Source organism: Sus scrofa, chromosome 15 (genome assembly GCF_000003025.6).
Source record: "Sus scrofa isolate TJ Tabasco breed Duroc chromosome 15, Sscrofa11.1, whole genome shotgun sequence".
Lineage (NCBI taxonomy): Eukaryota > Metazoa > Chordata > Mammalia > Artiodactyla > Suidae > Sus > Sus scrofa.
In genome coordinates, this window is record NC_010457.5 from 85,459,637 (window position 1) to 85,476,433 (window position 16,797).

The 16,797-nt window shown below is 40.5% G+C and overlaps 1 protein-coding gene across 4 annotated transcripts in view; it reads right to left on the reverse strand.

Moving 5' to 3' along the window:
- ZNF385B (zinc finger protein 385B) overlaps nt 1–9,476 on the reverse strand; it is a 427,166-nt gene extending 417,690 nt beyond the window's left edge. For 3 of the 4 annotated variants that reach the window (XM_021075638.1, XM_013984310.2, XM_013984309.2), the window contains exon 1: nt 8,602–8,697. The gene's annotated coding sequence lies outside the window, so the exon portion shown is untranslated. Of the gene's footprint in view, nt 1–8,601 lie in introns of all 4 variants that reach the window. The other variant, XM_021075640.1, reaches the window with a different exon arrangement.

Genomic DNA, 16,797 nt, shown 5'->3' on the forward strand with positions numbered 1-16,797 from the left:
TGTGCCTTATATTAAATTCCAGATATAAGTGATACCATATGGTATTTGTCTTTGTCTTTCTGACTTAATTCACCCAGGATGAGTCTCTAGTTTCATCCATGTTGCTGCAAATGGCATTAGTTCATTCTTTTTTATGGCTGAGTAGTATTCCATTGTGTATATATACCACGTCTTTCTTAATCCACTCATCTGTTAATGGACATTTGGGTTGTTTCCATGTCTTGGCTCTTGTGAATAGAGCTGCAATGAACATGCAGGTGCATGTGTCTTTTTTAAGGAAAGTTGTGTGTGGATATATGCCCAAGAGTGGGATTGCTGGGTCATGTGGTAGTTCTATGTATAGTTTTCTAAGATAACTCCATACTGTTCTCCATAGTTGTTGTGCCAGCTTACATTCCCACCAACAGTGCAGAAGGATTCCCTTTTCTCCACACCCCCTCCAGCATTTGTTATTTGTGGACTTATTAATGATGGCCATTCTGACTGGTGTGAAGTGGTATCTCATTGCAGGGAGCCAAGAAGATACAAGGAGCTGAGCAAGGGAGCTTGCCTGAACAGTACAATTTCGAGGGCTAGCTCCTGATCAAGTCCTGTCTGAATAGTGCAATTCCGAGGGCAGATTCCTGAACAAGGAAATGCCTGCCTATATGGCGCAATTCCAAGGACAGGCCCTAGAGACAATAAGGCTCACCTGCTGCCCTAACAACAACAAAACGAAGAGGCTGCTTAGCAGCTCAAGAATGGAAACTTTTTCTTGGATAATTCAGTCTCTCCTGTTATTTGTTTTTTATTTTATTTTCCTGTATTGATTTGTGACTCAGTAAATTGAAGTAATAATGAAACAATAAGAGTTTCACCCTGGTAGAATTCCCCCCATTCAAATCTAATTTAGTTAAAGTAAGAAATTATATTCATTAGTTTGTTATAAGTAACAATAGGTCCTCAAGGTAGGTATTTTGGAGTACACAATAGATTGAAAATAGATATGCATTATTCATGTTAAAAAACATAATAATTATAAATCTTGTTTTTAATTTCCTGGGAAGCTTTTAAGTTTTAATAAATTGGTTGATTTAGAAATAAAAAATAATTTCTTATTCTGTCCCCTTGCTATAATACTTTGAAGTTTTTACCCTAGGTCTTAATCTAAAAATGAACTTTGTTAATGTCAGATTCTTATGTCTGTGACCTTCTGGCTGTTAATGATTAACTTAACATAATAATAGGTAGTAACCACAAGATGCTTTGTACCAAAACTTCTTATTTTTATATGTTTTTTCCACATGATGTTCTGTACCCATTATAGTTTTGCATGATGTATTGTATCTGTTGGTTTTAATTAAAATCCTTAGAACACAATGTATATCTACTGTACCATGTAATCTAAAAGTTTAACCTTTAAAAATATGATCTAAGCACTGTGATTTAAGTTACAATTAAGCTATCTATATAAACTGCTACCTACGTTAATAAAATTCAAGCAGTCCAGTGCCCTGAAAGAAGGGACAAAGAGGCTGTCTCCATGTGCATTCGCCAACACCGTCCATCCCCACAGGAACACCCTGGCTGCTGGAGCTGGACTCCGGCATCTCATGATAGTATTGCTTTGCATTTCTCTAATAATCAGGGATGTTGAGCATGTTTTCATGTGTTTGCTGGCCATCTGTACATCTTCCTTGGAAAAATGTCTATTCAGGTCTTTTGCGCATTTTTCAAGTGGGTGGTTGGCTTTTTTGCTGTTGAGTTGTATAAGTTGCTTGTATATTTTAGAGATTAAGCCCTTTTCAGTTGCATCATTTGAAACTATTTTCTGCCATTCTGTAAGTTGTCTTTTTGTTTTCTTTTTGGTTTCCTTTGCTGTGCAAAAGCCTGTCAGTTTGATTAGGTCCCATGGGTTTATTTTTGCTCTTATTTCTGCTGCTTTGGGAGACTGACCTGAGAAAATATTCATGATGTTGATGTCAGAGAGTGTTTTGCCTATGTTTTCTTCTAGGATTTTGATGGTGTCTTGTCTTATATTTAAGTCGTTAAGCCATTTTGAGTTTATTTTTGTGCATGATGTGAGGGTGTGTTCTAGTTTTATTGATTTGCATTCAGCTGTCCAGGTTTCCCAGCAATACTTGCTGAAAAGACTGTCTTTTTCCCATTTTATGCTCTTGTCTCCTTCGTCAAAGTTAATCATGTTATTTTAAAACGTACAGGAACAAAATGGAAAGTGAAGATTTGATTGAAAATACTTCCTGATCAAAAAGCAAATAATGCAGAAATAAAACATTTTATTCCAAGAGGAAAAGATGACAAGTTGTACCCATCTGCAGCTCTTTCAAATGCAAAGTCCATCAGCATAACAACCCCTGATATTCATGATAGGTCCTTACCAGGCCCACTGGACCTGAACACACCTTTTATTTACTCTGTTTGATTTGCTGATAGCATAACAGCATAATGGCTACTCCAGAATCTCAGCCAAAAAGAGAAGAAAAAGTTGACTAGCTTTAGCCTGCATTGGACAAGATCTCTCTGTGTGCTTTTTTTATTTTTAAATTTCATTTCCCATTATAAACTCGGCAATGTAAACGCTTAGCACATTCATATTTATTTCCAAAATAAAATGCTCTCTCAGACCCATGAATTTAAATGCTTTCTATTTGTTGATGATAGAACTGTCTTATTAAAGAGCTAAGTCATTTTTCATGAAGTAGGTATGAAAGCCTGGTCATCTTTTTGTATCACTTTATCTGTATTTTAATTCATCCCTGCTATTTATAAGATCAAAGAGTTGATGTGGCACCAAATGGATCAAAAATAAAAGGGTGATTGGTTTTTATTAATAAATATTCCTTCTGTATTTTTTCACTGACTTCCGAAAACTATGCTCATAAATTTCCTTTCAAAGTGATTACACTATGTGGAATATCTTGAAGCTGAATGGGGGTGAGGAGTGTTAACTGCCAAGGCAAGAGGACTCTTTAGTGATTCAGGGGAGATAAAATGTAATAGAATAATCATCATGATAAATGACCACAATACACACATTGCTGCATCTCTGCCTCTCACGTATTCTTCACAACAACCAAGTCAACCCTCTTCACAGACACGGAAATCAAGGCCTTAAGAACTTAGGTTGCATCCCCAAGCTCTCAGAGCTGATGAGTAGCAAAGCCCCTGTTTGATTCAGCACAATGCTATGTTCTTAGCAGAACCTCCCACTGCCTTCACAGACCAGATCCTGCAGTTCTCCATCCAGGCTGCAGAATGGAATCACTTGGTGAGATTTTTTTTAAAAAAACACTGATAAATTAAATCATTCCCTTGAGAGGGGCCAAGATTGCCACTGTATCTTTCAAAGACTCATGACATGATTTTAGTTTGAATCCAGGGTTGAAAACAACTGGATTAGCGGATGCCAAGGAGTAGCTGTTTTCTTAAGAAAGAGGGTCTTTCTCTGAGTAGCAAGAGAACAACACAATTTCACATTGTATATGTGGGACAGAAACACTAGATGTGTGCACACACCAACACCAGCATCACCAGAGTATCCTTGTTTCCTCCCCCAACCTGCTCCTCTGGCACAGGTGACATCCGGTGCTAAAGCAGACTCAAGAAGCTGTGACCCACACTCTCCATACACAAGTGAGGAGTCCATAAAAGAAACAGCTTTGTCCAAACCTCGGATGAATAGTGAAGACAGAAGGAGAGCTGGTCTCTAGCACCCTGTTTCAGTGCACCTTTCACAGAAAAAATTTGGAAGCAGAAGAAAAACAGTTGGGGTGGGGAGTCAGCCAAGGTCTCCAAGAGAATTGTGAGAACTGGAGAGAGCAAAGGACAGAAAAAAAAAAAAAATCCTAGTAGAGAGGGAGAACCACTACTATCTGAAAATAATGGGGAAATGAGAAGAAAGAGAATGAAGCAAAAGAAAAAAAAGAAAAGAAAATAGGGAGAACCAGCCATTGTAATACTTTATCAACAAAATAAGGGAAAAATGCAAGGGAATAATGGCACCTTCCATTCAGCTTTGGGAAGCATGATGAAGCCTAACGTACTTTCAAAATAAAGTAATATTGAAGCAAACACTGACTACAGGAAAACCACCTGACAAAGAGGCAGCAGCTGCCAGAAATTCTCAGACCTGGCAAGTATCGCCTACTATCTTGCTACTCAAAATGTGGTTCCAGGATCAACTCTTTCAGTATCACCTGGAAACCTGTTAGAAATGCAGTCTCTTGGGCCCCTTGCCAAATCTGCTGAATCAGAATCTACATTTTAATTAGATCCCCTCCTGGGAGTTCCTGCCATAGCTCAGCAGAAACTAATCTGACTAGCATCCATGAGGATGCAGGTTCAATCCCTGGCCTCGCTTAATGGGTTAAGGATCCGTCATTGCCCATGAGCTGTGGTGTAGGTCACAGACGCAGCTCGGATCCTGTGTTGCTGTGGCTGTGGTTTAGGCCAGAGGCTATACCTCTCATTTGCCCCCTGGACTGGGAACCTCCATATGCCCCTGGAGCAGCCATAAAAAGACAAAAAAATTAATTAATTAGATCCCCTCCTGATTTAGACGCATATTCAAGTTTGCCAAGCACTGGCTCTACTATAAGAACCAAATCAAGGGGTTAAAAAACAAACAACTATTATAGGCAGAAGGTAGGACTAAAGAACTAGGTAGATTTCAATCTAATTAAATTATTTGTCACTGTCCTATGAGAAGCCAGGCCCTGAGCTGGGGTTTTCAGGAAATGAAGGCCTCAGGCTAGACATGCTTGGCCTTATGGCTTTAGGGGAGAAGGTAGAAAGCACACATATTTATGAAGTAGACCGTGACTTGTGCTCCAAAGGGGGCTCAAGCAAAGTGTAACAGGGTTTGGAAGAGCAGAAGCTGAAGTTTAGAGGGAGAGCAAGAGGCATGTAGCAATTGCACTGGCTCTCTGACAGGTAGAAATGGTTATGGGGAAGTGGGAGGGTCTGTTGCAGGCAGAGAAAGAGCAGAAACAAAGATGCAGAACTCGGAAGTCTGCTGTGTGTTGAGGGAACACTGTCTTCAGCCTAGAGCAGTGGTTCTCAAAATGCTTCCAGAAGACTCATGATTCTATGACATGCTCCAGAGACTGAGGGTAGGGAGGGGAAGCCAGTGGGATTGCCGAGCCCCATTTCAACCATAAGATTATATTTTAGCAGTGGATTCCACCACTGAAAAATAAAATTTGAAGCATATCACTGAGCCAATACACAAGGTGCTTCTACAGTCATGACCTACAGCTGTGCTGGTTCGTAGGTCATTGAATAAATTACAAATGAATGAATAAATTACAAATGAATGAATGAATGAATGAATGAAAGAATCTGAGATTAAAGTTAAAAATGTGGAGCTACTTTGGGGTTGGACTGCCAAGTCTCTTAAATGTCAGAGGAGAGCTTTACATGTCATTTGGTAGGACACTGGGGAAAAGTTTACTAGCCAGTGACTGAGCGCCACTCTGTTTGAAGGAGCTTATTGTGCAAACCTAATGTAAAAGAGATTGAAAATGAGAGAGACTGGAGATGGGAAAAACTAGTCAGGAAGACATCATGGCATCTCCAGAAAGAGATACGAAGAGTCTGAACAAAGACATTCACCATGTGAATAAAAAGGTGGAGAAGCGGTTATCATGAGGCATTGTGGAGATAGAGTCCACAGGGTTTGTCTGTGACAAGCAAATAAATATGGCAAGTAAATACATTGGAAAGGTTCTGGGTGACTGTGAGAAATACAGAAAATGATAGTCACTTCTGCTCATATAAGGAGAAAGATGCTGATTAGAATTTAGACCTGACAGATCTGAAGCACCCAAAGGTAACACAAACCCATCTCATAAGTGGTTCAAATGTCAATTTGAAATTTTGGAGAGAAAGTGGAGATAGGGATGCCGCTTTAGGAAAATAATCCAGCACTAATAAGAGGACACCACCGAATAAAAAGTCACATGCAAAAAGGAGATCATCAATATAGCCAAGATCAAGAAAAATATGCAGAAGAAAAAAAGAAGAAAAAGACAGGATTAAAAAGACCATATTGAGTTGCAGGAGAAACAGAGACAGGAGTCAGGGAGGTGGTAAAATATAGTGAAGTCGGGGAGAGGAAAGGGTCACAATAAAAACCGAGAAGCAAATAAAAAGCAGTAGGAAACTGGGACAAACACGCTCGTTGTTCTTTAGATCTTTGAAGACATGGGATTTTATAGGCACAGCAGAAAGCCAATTCTGCTCTTCATTTCTGTGAACAAAGATTTTCACAAATCAAGCAGTCACTCCTGTGAGAGGTAAGCGCGTTGGTCTTTTTTTTTTTTTTAATATAAATTCTTCCTGTTAAAAACTAAGCAATGATATCTTCAAACTCAGCAGGAAGAAGAAAATCTAAAAGGAGGGAGGCAGTCCAAGGATTTAAGATTCTTGGCTCTTCCATGGGGGGTGCTCCACAGAGCATCATCTATGTACATATTTCACCTTTTGGAGTTAATATTTGTTTTGCAAGATTTTTCTTTTCTCCGAGCCAGGTCACTAGCTTGAGAAAAAGAACGCTGAGAACACCTGATATATTTTGATGGATCTTCATATAATAGTTACACTATATAAAGTTATCCTCTTACTGCTGACAGGGCTCACTAATTGGCCATGTTTGGGTGACAAGTACTAATGACAGCTCCCTCTCTGATTTGCCTGTAGAAGAGACACCTCCCTTGGTTTCCTTTCTGCCTCAGTTCAAGAAGGATACCTTAAGTTCACTGTTCTCTTTTTTGCTATGTGAATCTGTGTACTGGTATAATGCTGTAAAATATTAACATTATTTTCTTTAATATAAATGCTACTGAGTGGTTATTAAATTTCTCTAAAGAAATCATTACTTGCATAATATGAAATAATACAATGCAAATGAAGTACAGAAGGAATTATACTGCAAAACATTTATATCACTAGGATGATTCCAGAGAGGACAATAATTTTTCCTTTGTTAGGAGAATTCACCTTCTCAAAAGCATTTTACTACAAATGCATCCAAGAGAGGTCAAGGAGATCTACAAGAATAGCTATTTGATTTGTGGTTTTCATTCCAAGCTTCCTCAAATCACTTTTGGAAATGAGTAGGAGTGTAAATTATAAATCCACAAATACTTGATTTATGGAAATATAAAATTTGAACTACAACACTTTGACCAAATAAACCTTTTTTCCACCTTAAAAACTTCATGTGAAAATAGAACTTGCAATGCGTATTTGCATTCTAAGGGCATTCATCTATTACAGAGAAACGGTGGCACATACTCATTGCACATATGGCATCAAAATAAGATGAAAGGACTGTGAAAACCGGAGGAACGGGGCCTTGAAATATTTAAGGGTGCCCTTTCAAGCCAAAACCTTTAACTTTATCTTGTATCTAAAACATAGCTTATGTTTGTGACTTTGTGAAAAGCCTTATTTTTAATTTGACGAATGCATTTCTTTACAGTTCCATGAACCGTTCTGAAGCTGGCAGTTTCCAAGCTTTAGGCTGGGCCCTGTTACACAAATGTTTTATTTGAGCATCTTCTGCTACATACAAAGTTTTCATTCACCTTGGTGTGATGTTCTTGAGCAAAGCAAAACCAATGAGAACTGCAAACCACATCTCTGAATGAAGATGAAGAAAATGAAGATGCCGTTCCCTAATCCAAAAACTTTTGAGTGCATTCCAAACCTGTGTTTATTTTGTATGCATGGGGGTAGGGGGCTTGAAGGCAATGTATTTTTTCTTGAAGGACCCCAACATCTCTCCCTCAATCTAGGTTCACGGTAAAAACTGTATGTCCTCCAGAGCCTAGGGAAGCATCGTCCTGCCAGCTCTCCCTTCTCGCCACGGGCCCCCGCAAATAACAGTGGCGAAGCAGATGGTCCTCCCCCTCCCCTTTTCCCTGTCCCTTCCGCAGTTCCAAAGTGTCCTCCCATACCACTGACACCTTCACCCAGTGCTTCGTAACCGAGCTTCGCCCCCACCCGACCTCCGGGCTCCCAGCAAGTGCAAACTTTGGGGACCTTCTTTCTGCCTCACCGCCCCCGTTTCACCTTCATTCAGCTGTAGAACTCTGTCGGGATCCCAAGCTTCAACTGCTATCTTCCTCCCACACCTCTGTCCCCAAACTACCCATTTCCCTGTATTGAAGGGAGAAACGTCCAGCCCCAAATGTCCCAGTGCAGGTGGCGGAGGCACTGCGGCTAACCACGGAGGGGTGCTCTGCTCCTCATCCTCTCCCTTTCCCCATCCTCCCCTCCTTTTGGGGGAAATCGGAGCCCATCAGCCCCCACTAGAGACGCCTCCACTCCTCTGGTTTCCACGACCTAGTCCGAACTCCAGGGGCTCACAGGAGCCTCAGCCCACAGCCGGGGCAAGAGGCGGCCGGGCGTCCTCCTCTACAAGTGGGACGGCGGGACGAAGTGCAAACTCTATCGGGAGGGGGGCTCCGGCGGCCCTTCCCGCGGGCGGCGCTCCCAGGTGCCTGCTTGCCCCACGGGGCCGGACGGGGGTCGGCGAGAAGGCGGCGCCGGTGCCGGGGGCGCCGGACCCGACTGGGCTGGGCGACTGGAGCTTACCTCGGCGCGCGGGCCGCCGGCGCGTGGGGCAGTGGCTCCTCCAGCCGGGAAGCTGTTGCTTGCGCTCGGGCGGCGGCGGCGGCGGCGGTCCCTCCGGGGCTGCGCTGGGGCTTCGCGCAGACGCTCTCCCGCGGTCTGCTGCAGCCCGGGAGGTGGCGGCGCGGCGGCGGCGGCGGCAACAGCTCGGCCCTGCGCGGCCCCAGAACTGTCCGACTTCGGCTGGCGTGGGGCTGAGGCTCCCGCCGCGGCCCCTGCGCTGAGCGCCTGCGCGCCCTGCCTCGCCCAGGTGAGGGGCGTGTGCCTGGAGCCCGCGGGGCGCGCCCGGCCGGGGCGCTCGGGCCAGGCCCCGCAGCCGCCCCGCGTCTGGCCTGGCGGTGGACCCCCGGGGACGGACCCGACAACGCCTCTCCCGCGCGCCTACGCTGGCGACGGTTTACCAGGCAGGGACTTGAGAGACACACACAGTGGGATGAATGAGGCAGGACCGTTCTGGGGCTCGTTTACGCTGCAGAGTCTCCCGCAGCATCGCCGCCTTTAAATCCCGCCTTTCCAGGCGTGCGCGCACGGCGAGGGAGAGAAACTCCGTCCAGACCAGGGGGTCCTCGCGGTCCTCGGCCTCGCGGCCCCCGGCCGTGAAAAAATTATTGGCAACCTCAGAGGTCCCAAAACCGGGATGTCCAGCGCCGCGATGGGGCGGATCTTTCAAATATTAGTCAAGCCAGAGTGAAACTCTCTTCTTGGAGATTGTCAGAACAACTACTTGTTTTTCCTTTTTGACCTGCTCTTTACTCGAAGACCACACGGAAGCAGCCTCGGCATTTTTGACTGAGCCGGAAAGGCCCGCAGAGCTAAGGGCATCGCAGCCTCCCTTCAGATCTAAAGGGCTCCTGCATGGGAGGCTCTTTGCTCCTCTGAATTTCTTTCCCGTGCTTAAGTTTTCAAACCTAAAACATGTCATCAATTCCCCTGATGTAGGGCATTTTGTGAAAATAGTGCAAATAGCCAAAGTGCCGGGTTCTGAAAAGGAGAGCGCTTGGAAGGAAAACATTTAAGGGGAGAGGAAAAGAATTTTAGAAGAGTAGTCTTCTGAGATTACTTTTTTTGGCTAGAGAAGTTCAAGAGAAATGACAAGAGAGCTGTGTTTTACGACATTTTTTTTTGACCCCATGGTTTTAAAATATTATTCCTTGATTCTCTTCTCACATGATTGACAGTAACTCCATCAATAATTAAGCCAGCAGCTGTTAATGTCTTGGCATAATAGTCCAGAGTAAATATCTTAAATTCCAGCCAAAGCCCGTGTTGTTGGGGGGCGGGGAGGCAGTTGAAATTTGACAAACACACATGCACACCATCCTAGAGCTTTCTAAAGGGGCAGGTTGTGTTGATTACTCACCTTGGAATTTAGGGTTATTGCAGGCACTAGCACACCTGGGGCAGCAGCGTGAGATGGCACATTAATCTGACAGATAGTTTTTATATTTTTAGAATTCGAAATATCTTCACATCCAGGTAGGCATTCTCACTTACTCATTACTAAGAACAGACTCCTGTTTGGAATGTTTATTCTGAAAATTGTACCCTCTTTGAAATTGCTTACAGGAAGCCAGCACCAAAATTAAACCATTATAACCTGGAAGAACATGAGCTATGGTAATTGCTTAAGTTGTATTTTACAAAAGTGTGGTCTTAAGGTCTCTCCTCATCAGTGAAGATTATATTGAAAACAAGCCTTTCAAGAGTCCCTGAAGGTCAGTAAGGTGGGGTTCTGGCAGACTGGCACAGGCAGGAAATTCCAGAGGCAAAAGTCTTCCATGAGAAAAACACCCAGCTTCCAGTGCCCTACACTTCCAAATTGGGAACAGTGTGGTTGCTACTGAGCTCAGATAAGTCTTGGTATCTCCAGGCTCCTAAAGTGCAGAGCAAGGGAGAGGGGTTCTTAAAGGCTCAAGTCAACACCTTGGATTGCACTTGGAGGCAAATGAGTAAGCTCTGCAGAGAACACCTGTGAGAAGTGTTCCCTGTGGCTTGCACAATTTAGCAGCATGTGCATTTTTTATGTCCTGCAAACTGCAACTATATCCTTCTCTCCTCTCTGTCTATTTTTAATCACCTATAGCGAAAACTTATGGTGGAGAATTGTTTGAGAGCTGCATTTCCTTACAACAGCTGAAAGAAGCATAAAATCTGTGCAGACACCTCCCAGTTTCTCACCTGTGACTTAACTAAAAACTGTGCCTTCATGTCTTTAGGGCACATGAAGGCCTCTGGAGGCACAGGCAATAAAACAATTGCAATGCTTCCCTTCTCAATGCCCTTCAACATGGAAATAGCATTAAACTAAAAAAAAAGAAATAATAATAAGATTTAAATATACCGAAACGACAGCTTCTCTATAGATTTTCCGATTGCAAATTTGTGCCTATTGTATAATTTGGCATTGGCTGTACCTTTCCAGCACTTTGATGTAGGGGGTCCTCCTGTCCCCAGCTCTCCCACTACCATTTTCTAAGATTCATTATCATTCATTTCTGGCAATAATAAGTAAGTGAGGAGCTATCAGGATAGCAGCAACACAGACAGATCGTGCAGCAAGAGGCCCCTGGCCATTGAGAAGGAACATAGCAGAGAGGGATTAATTTGAGCCTTTTTTGACCACTTATGAGGTGTGTGGTGGATTGTTTCCTAAACATTGATAAACAGGCAAACTCTTTTTAACTATGTCCATAAATTCATACTTCCCAGTGGATAAAGAACAGTATTACAAGCACAGCAGCAACAAATTTGAAGACCTCATCAGTCACTTAGTTTTACTCCATAAGAAATGAATAAGCACTTATACAGTAAGATGTTCTAAAACAAGGCCCTGTAAACATTTTGCGGCCATAAGCAGCACACTGCTTTCAGAGATGGGGGCCATATTTTGAAAACTACACTTGCAGTGGCAGAAGAAAACTGCCCTAGGAGGAGAAAATTCCAATTCCAATTTCAGCTGTCACTTTGAAGTCTAGAGACTGAGTTTCTGCAAAAAGACAGGACTAATTATATCAGCCTTGTCCCAATGTGTTGCTATAAAACCATAATGTATATGAATCACTTTGGAAGCTATATAGGAATGCAGGTACCATTGGTTGATAATTGCCTGGCTTGTGTTTCACTTTTCCTCCATTGCTTTTGAGGTGCTCTGCAAACTTTCCCTCAAAGTGTCTTATAACTCTTGTTTACTTTTTCAGTAATCTCTACTATGAATCTTTCCTGATAACTGAACTTGCAGGTATCTCCAGTGTCATGTAATGAGGAAAGCATGAGTTCTAGTGTTAGATGAACAGGGATGGAGCTCTGGCTTTGTATTTACTCACTAGCTGTGTAATAGTCTTCATTCCTTCTGACCTTCAGCTTCCTCATCTGTAATATGGCAAATTGTAAAATACCTGACAAATGTTCACTATAATTTATTTTAACAACTTCTTGGGAAATAAATAGGAGGTTTATTTCCATACTGAGCATTAAGGTCTAAAATGTCTTAGAAATATCAAGAGTTATGTATATATATGACACATAGTTTTCAGAGCAACTTACAACTAGATGGGAGATAGCCTTTTTTTTTTCAATAGACTGCTAAATTATATCTATGTACAAGGGTGCATAAATATTTCAAATATCAGAAAACCTTTTATTTCAACTTCCATGTATTATGAGAAATTAATGGAACAAATGTTTTAGTGATATGTGTTCTCAAAAGCCCCAACTCAGGTTCACCAAAAAATTTTGTCTTTGTTCAAAACCACCGATGTTAATTATCTTAAGATGTCTGCCTACTCAAGATGGATAACATTGAATTGAAATGCAAAACACTGAGCGCTTTTAATCAGGTAATTTTCACTCTCATTTTCTCATACATTTGATGATGGGACAGATAGCTCTTTAAGGCTAATGATTTGATTTCATGCAGAAATTCCAAATTTGACCTAGACATTTATGTTTTAAAAAAATGAATATGAAAAAAGTGTAGGAAGTTTGTTTTGAATGGAACTCTTAAGGCTATTTCTGAGTTGTCAATATGTGTTCTACATTTATCTCATTTCCAAACCTAACTGTATTATCTTTTAAATCTAGCCAGAGTATCTGCATTTGGAAAGAAAGGACATAAAACTCATTGGTAAATCTCAGGCTTGTTTGAGGAGCCCTGATAGTCTTTTTTTCTCCCTGTCCTAGGAAATAGTTTTTATGTGAAAAAGAATTGTCCTCTTGGCCTACAATTATTTTTTAACTGGAGATTGAGTTCCTTTCCATCTTCCTCTTTGACTTGAATACGCTTAGTTTGAAATTCCTTGCTCACTAACATGTGCCTTCCCTTTTCACATTAAGCCTGTTGTGATTTTTTATCTTGATACTTTAAATTTTTATTTAACTATTTTTCCATGTGTGACCAAGATCTGTTTGTTTTTATCTTTTCCTCATTAAAATTTATCTTCTTGAGATCTAATGGAATGGGTGCTTTGCTGTGACACTGTGACACCCTTTCTGAGGAAATAACATCTGTGTCCAGAGGTGATTAGTATTGTAAAAGTACTCCTCCTAGACCCTAACCACGGCTTTACAGTAATAGCTGTGTCTCTTCTTATGCATCCATCACTTTGAAACCTTAATCCAGCACTTCCCTGGGTCCCAAGATGAAGGTTGCATGACTTCATAATACCCCCAAATCCCTTCCTGATGAGATTGCAAGGTGAATTCCCAGTTAGAGCATATTCCTCTGTTTGGCTATTTGATCTGACATGGATATAAAATAATTAATCTTCTTTGAAGTCCATTTGAAATTTTAATTTCTTTCCACTTTTTGTAAATCTGAAGATGTGGTGATCCTCCCTCCATTCCAAAACGTTGATTCATTTCCTAGTCTTAGTTCTTCAGTCCACACCCTTGTGCATTTAACTCACAACTGCCTCATAACGAGGGAAGCTCCCCAAGGACTCGAACCTTTGATTTAAAAGTGCATTTTTAAAAGAGGTCTTCAACCTATGTCTTAATTTTAGGTAAATTACACTTACTGTGCTGAATAATTTTCGAAGGGCTTCAGGGTCTGCAGAGCCAACACAGCGCTTATTGAAGAACACTGTGTTCCACAGACATAAATGCACTGTCTCATTTATTGTTGTAAGAATCCTATGAGGAAGAAAATACTGAAACCACTTTACAGATGGGGAAAGCGAGAAGCATTATGTTTGTGATATGCACAAGTCACAAATTGGCAGAGCAACATTCTAATTCAAGTTTTCCTTTAAAAAGCTCTTAATATGCTACTTCTTGAAGTTAATCAAAAGTATTGATTAGACTCCACTGGGAGTAGAAATCATAGCTTGCTTGCTCTGTAGTCCCTTATCATAGCTACCATATAGTACCTTACAAAGAGCTGTTCAATATCTGCGTGCGGAGTAAATGGGTTCTGAGTTTCTGCTTCTCACTCACTACAACTACTGTCACCCCAGCTTCTGAACTCGCTCTCATTTTAGGAAACTTAAGGCAGAGTTTCAGGAATGGAGTTGAGAGGGCTAAGGAGGAAGCCTATTTTTTTTTTGACAAATTCCAAATATACTATAGTCTTGGACCTCTCAGTCAATATCCTTCTATTTGGGACAACCATCTGAATCTCTCTAAAGCAAACTTCTTATAAATAGTAGCTATCCCATATTTTATCTTTCCAATAAAACTCTCTGACTCATAAAGCCAAAGACTGTATATTTTGCATTCATTCCCCCACATGCAGTGCCTAGAACTGAATCAAACCAGTTGTAGGATTCCAGGCAAGCTTGAATGAGGCTGGTGATTTTCTATTCTTATTCACACATTCCACAGTGCAAAGGGCAGGACCTGACTCTCTACTGCGGCAAAGGAAGTGATGCTCAAGAAGCCAGATTCAGACTGTGATTCCATCATTTCTTCAGTAAATATCATGGGTTTGATGCAAGTCTGCATTAGGCATCAGCACTACTTGCCAGTTTAAGGAGCCATCTTAATCCTAACAAGGTAAGTCAAGATGCTATTGAAGCTGTCCTAGTTAATAGTATTTTGTGAGGGATCTTTGTGATTAGAGCCCTCTACCCAAGTACTCTCCAAGAATTTTTAAACTATTGGGATCAAGCCTGAAGTACAGTGACAATCATTTAAACATTAAACATTAACTGAAGAACTCCATGCCACTAAAGTCATAGCCTAGGGGAGTGGTTGAAATCATTTAGCTCACGTGGGTTTTCTTAAAAATATTCCTTAAATAAGAAAGACCCAGCAGGGATGGTGAGCTTGATGGTATGGAATTATGAAAAGACCCAAGTCCTGGGGCCGGGGGGGGGGAGACAAAGACTTGAATTCTATCATGTAATATTTTACGTCTACTATACTTCAGTTAAAAAAAAAAAAAAAAAAAAGCTTGATTTCTAGTCCCAGCTACTTCGAAGGTGAACTCAGGCAGTTGATTTAAATTCCCTGAGTCTTCTTAAAACTTTCCAGATTGACCTCAATGAGCCTATTAGTCCCTCACTTTTTAGCCTGTCTTCACTTGCAGTTATTTCACACTTATGAGTGAAGGTTTCTCACTTTAGATACAAACATCTAAACTTCCAAAACAGATCCACTAAATAGGCAGTTTGCTACCTTACTGAAAATTTATTTGCTAAAAATAACAGTCTTCAAAAGGTCTGATATCATTCCCCAATCAGATAATTAGCAATCTCTGGAGACATTTTTAGTTGTTAACAAGTTAGGGAGGTTGCAGGTATCTAGTATGTAGAAGGGATGCTGCTAAACAATATAGAACTCACAGGTCATAATCCCACTGCAAAGAATGATCCACAATAGCAAAGCTTGGAGATTTAATTTAAAGGATAATTTTAATGGACAAAGGATAGGTATATGCAGCTAAAAATTAAAAATATTTATTTAAAACAGCATTGGTAACATCAAATTATCTTTTTAAAGATTATTAAAAAATTAAAACAATATGGCAAAGTTATGGTGAAGTGGATGTCCTATTCATTGGTGCAACTTTTCCTATAAGTAATATTTTGCCATATTTTTCAAACTCTTAAAATGAGCATTCCTGTGACTTAGTAATTTCAATCTAGGACTATATGTTATAAAAATAATGCTAAATATGGGGGAAAAAATGAGCCACAAAATATGCTTATGAGAGCCTTACTAATGATAAGAAAAACTGAAGACAATCTAAGGACACTAGTTAAATACATCCTATTAAAGGAATGTTATGCAATTATTATTAACAATGTTTTTAGTCTTTTGTAGTAACATGAGAAATTACTGATTACAACATAAAGAGGAAAGGAGAAAATAACTGTAACACAGCATGATCACAACTAAGCAAAATAAATCAATGTATGGAAAAATTGAAGAAAATGCAAAACCCATCCATATAAACTGATTTTCAACATTTCAAGCACATTATATACATCAAATAAAAGAGACTTGGCAATATCTTCATTATTGTGTTTTGTGACTTATACCATCTGATATTTCTTTCAATGTGTTACATTTTCCTGATTTAAAAGCCTGAGACAAAGAGCTTGCTTTTTTATATTCTTCATCATCCTAAGGATGTAGTTATATGTTATATGAGACTATTAAACAATTGAGCTTGCTCTCATGCACTATTGATGGGACTGTAAATTGATATAACCTCTCAGGAAGTTACCTGATTCGTGTGTCTACACTTCAACACAGCAATCTCATATTGTCCTAGAGACACACTAACACAGCTGAAGCAAAGCAGTATGTACAAAGATGTTCATTACATTACAGTCTGAATAAGAAAAACAATTGGAAGAAAACCAAGTGCCCAACAATAGAAGAACGGTAAAATAAATTATCCTATTATACTTTAACTAAACATTTTATAAGCATAAAATATTCACATATTAACTTTTGTTATAAAAGTAATAAATGCTTTTCAAAAAACAGTTGGCAGAGGATGAAGTAGTGTACACTCATACTTAGCAGTGATAATGCTCAAGCTAGTTCAAAATCTGTTAAAATATCTGAGTTTTTGGAACCGAGAGTTCATCTGTTCCAAACTCTGTATTTACTTTGCTTAATAAAAAATAATAAGTATTAAGCACAATTTGGACAAGGAATGAAGGGGCATATCTATCTAGATTAGTATTAGGATGCCACTCAAGCTTATCC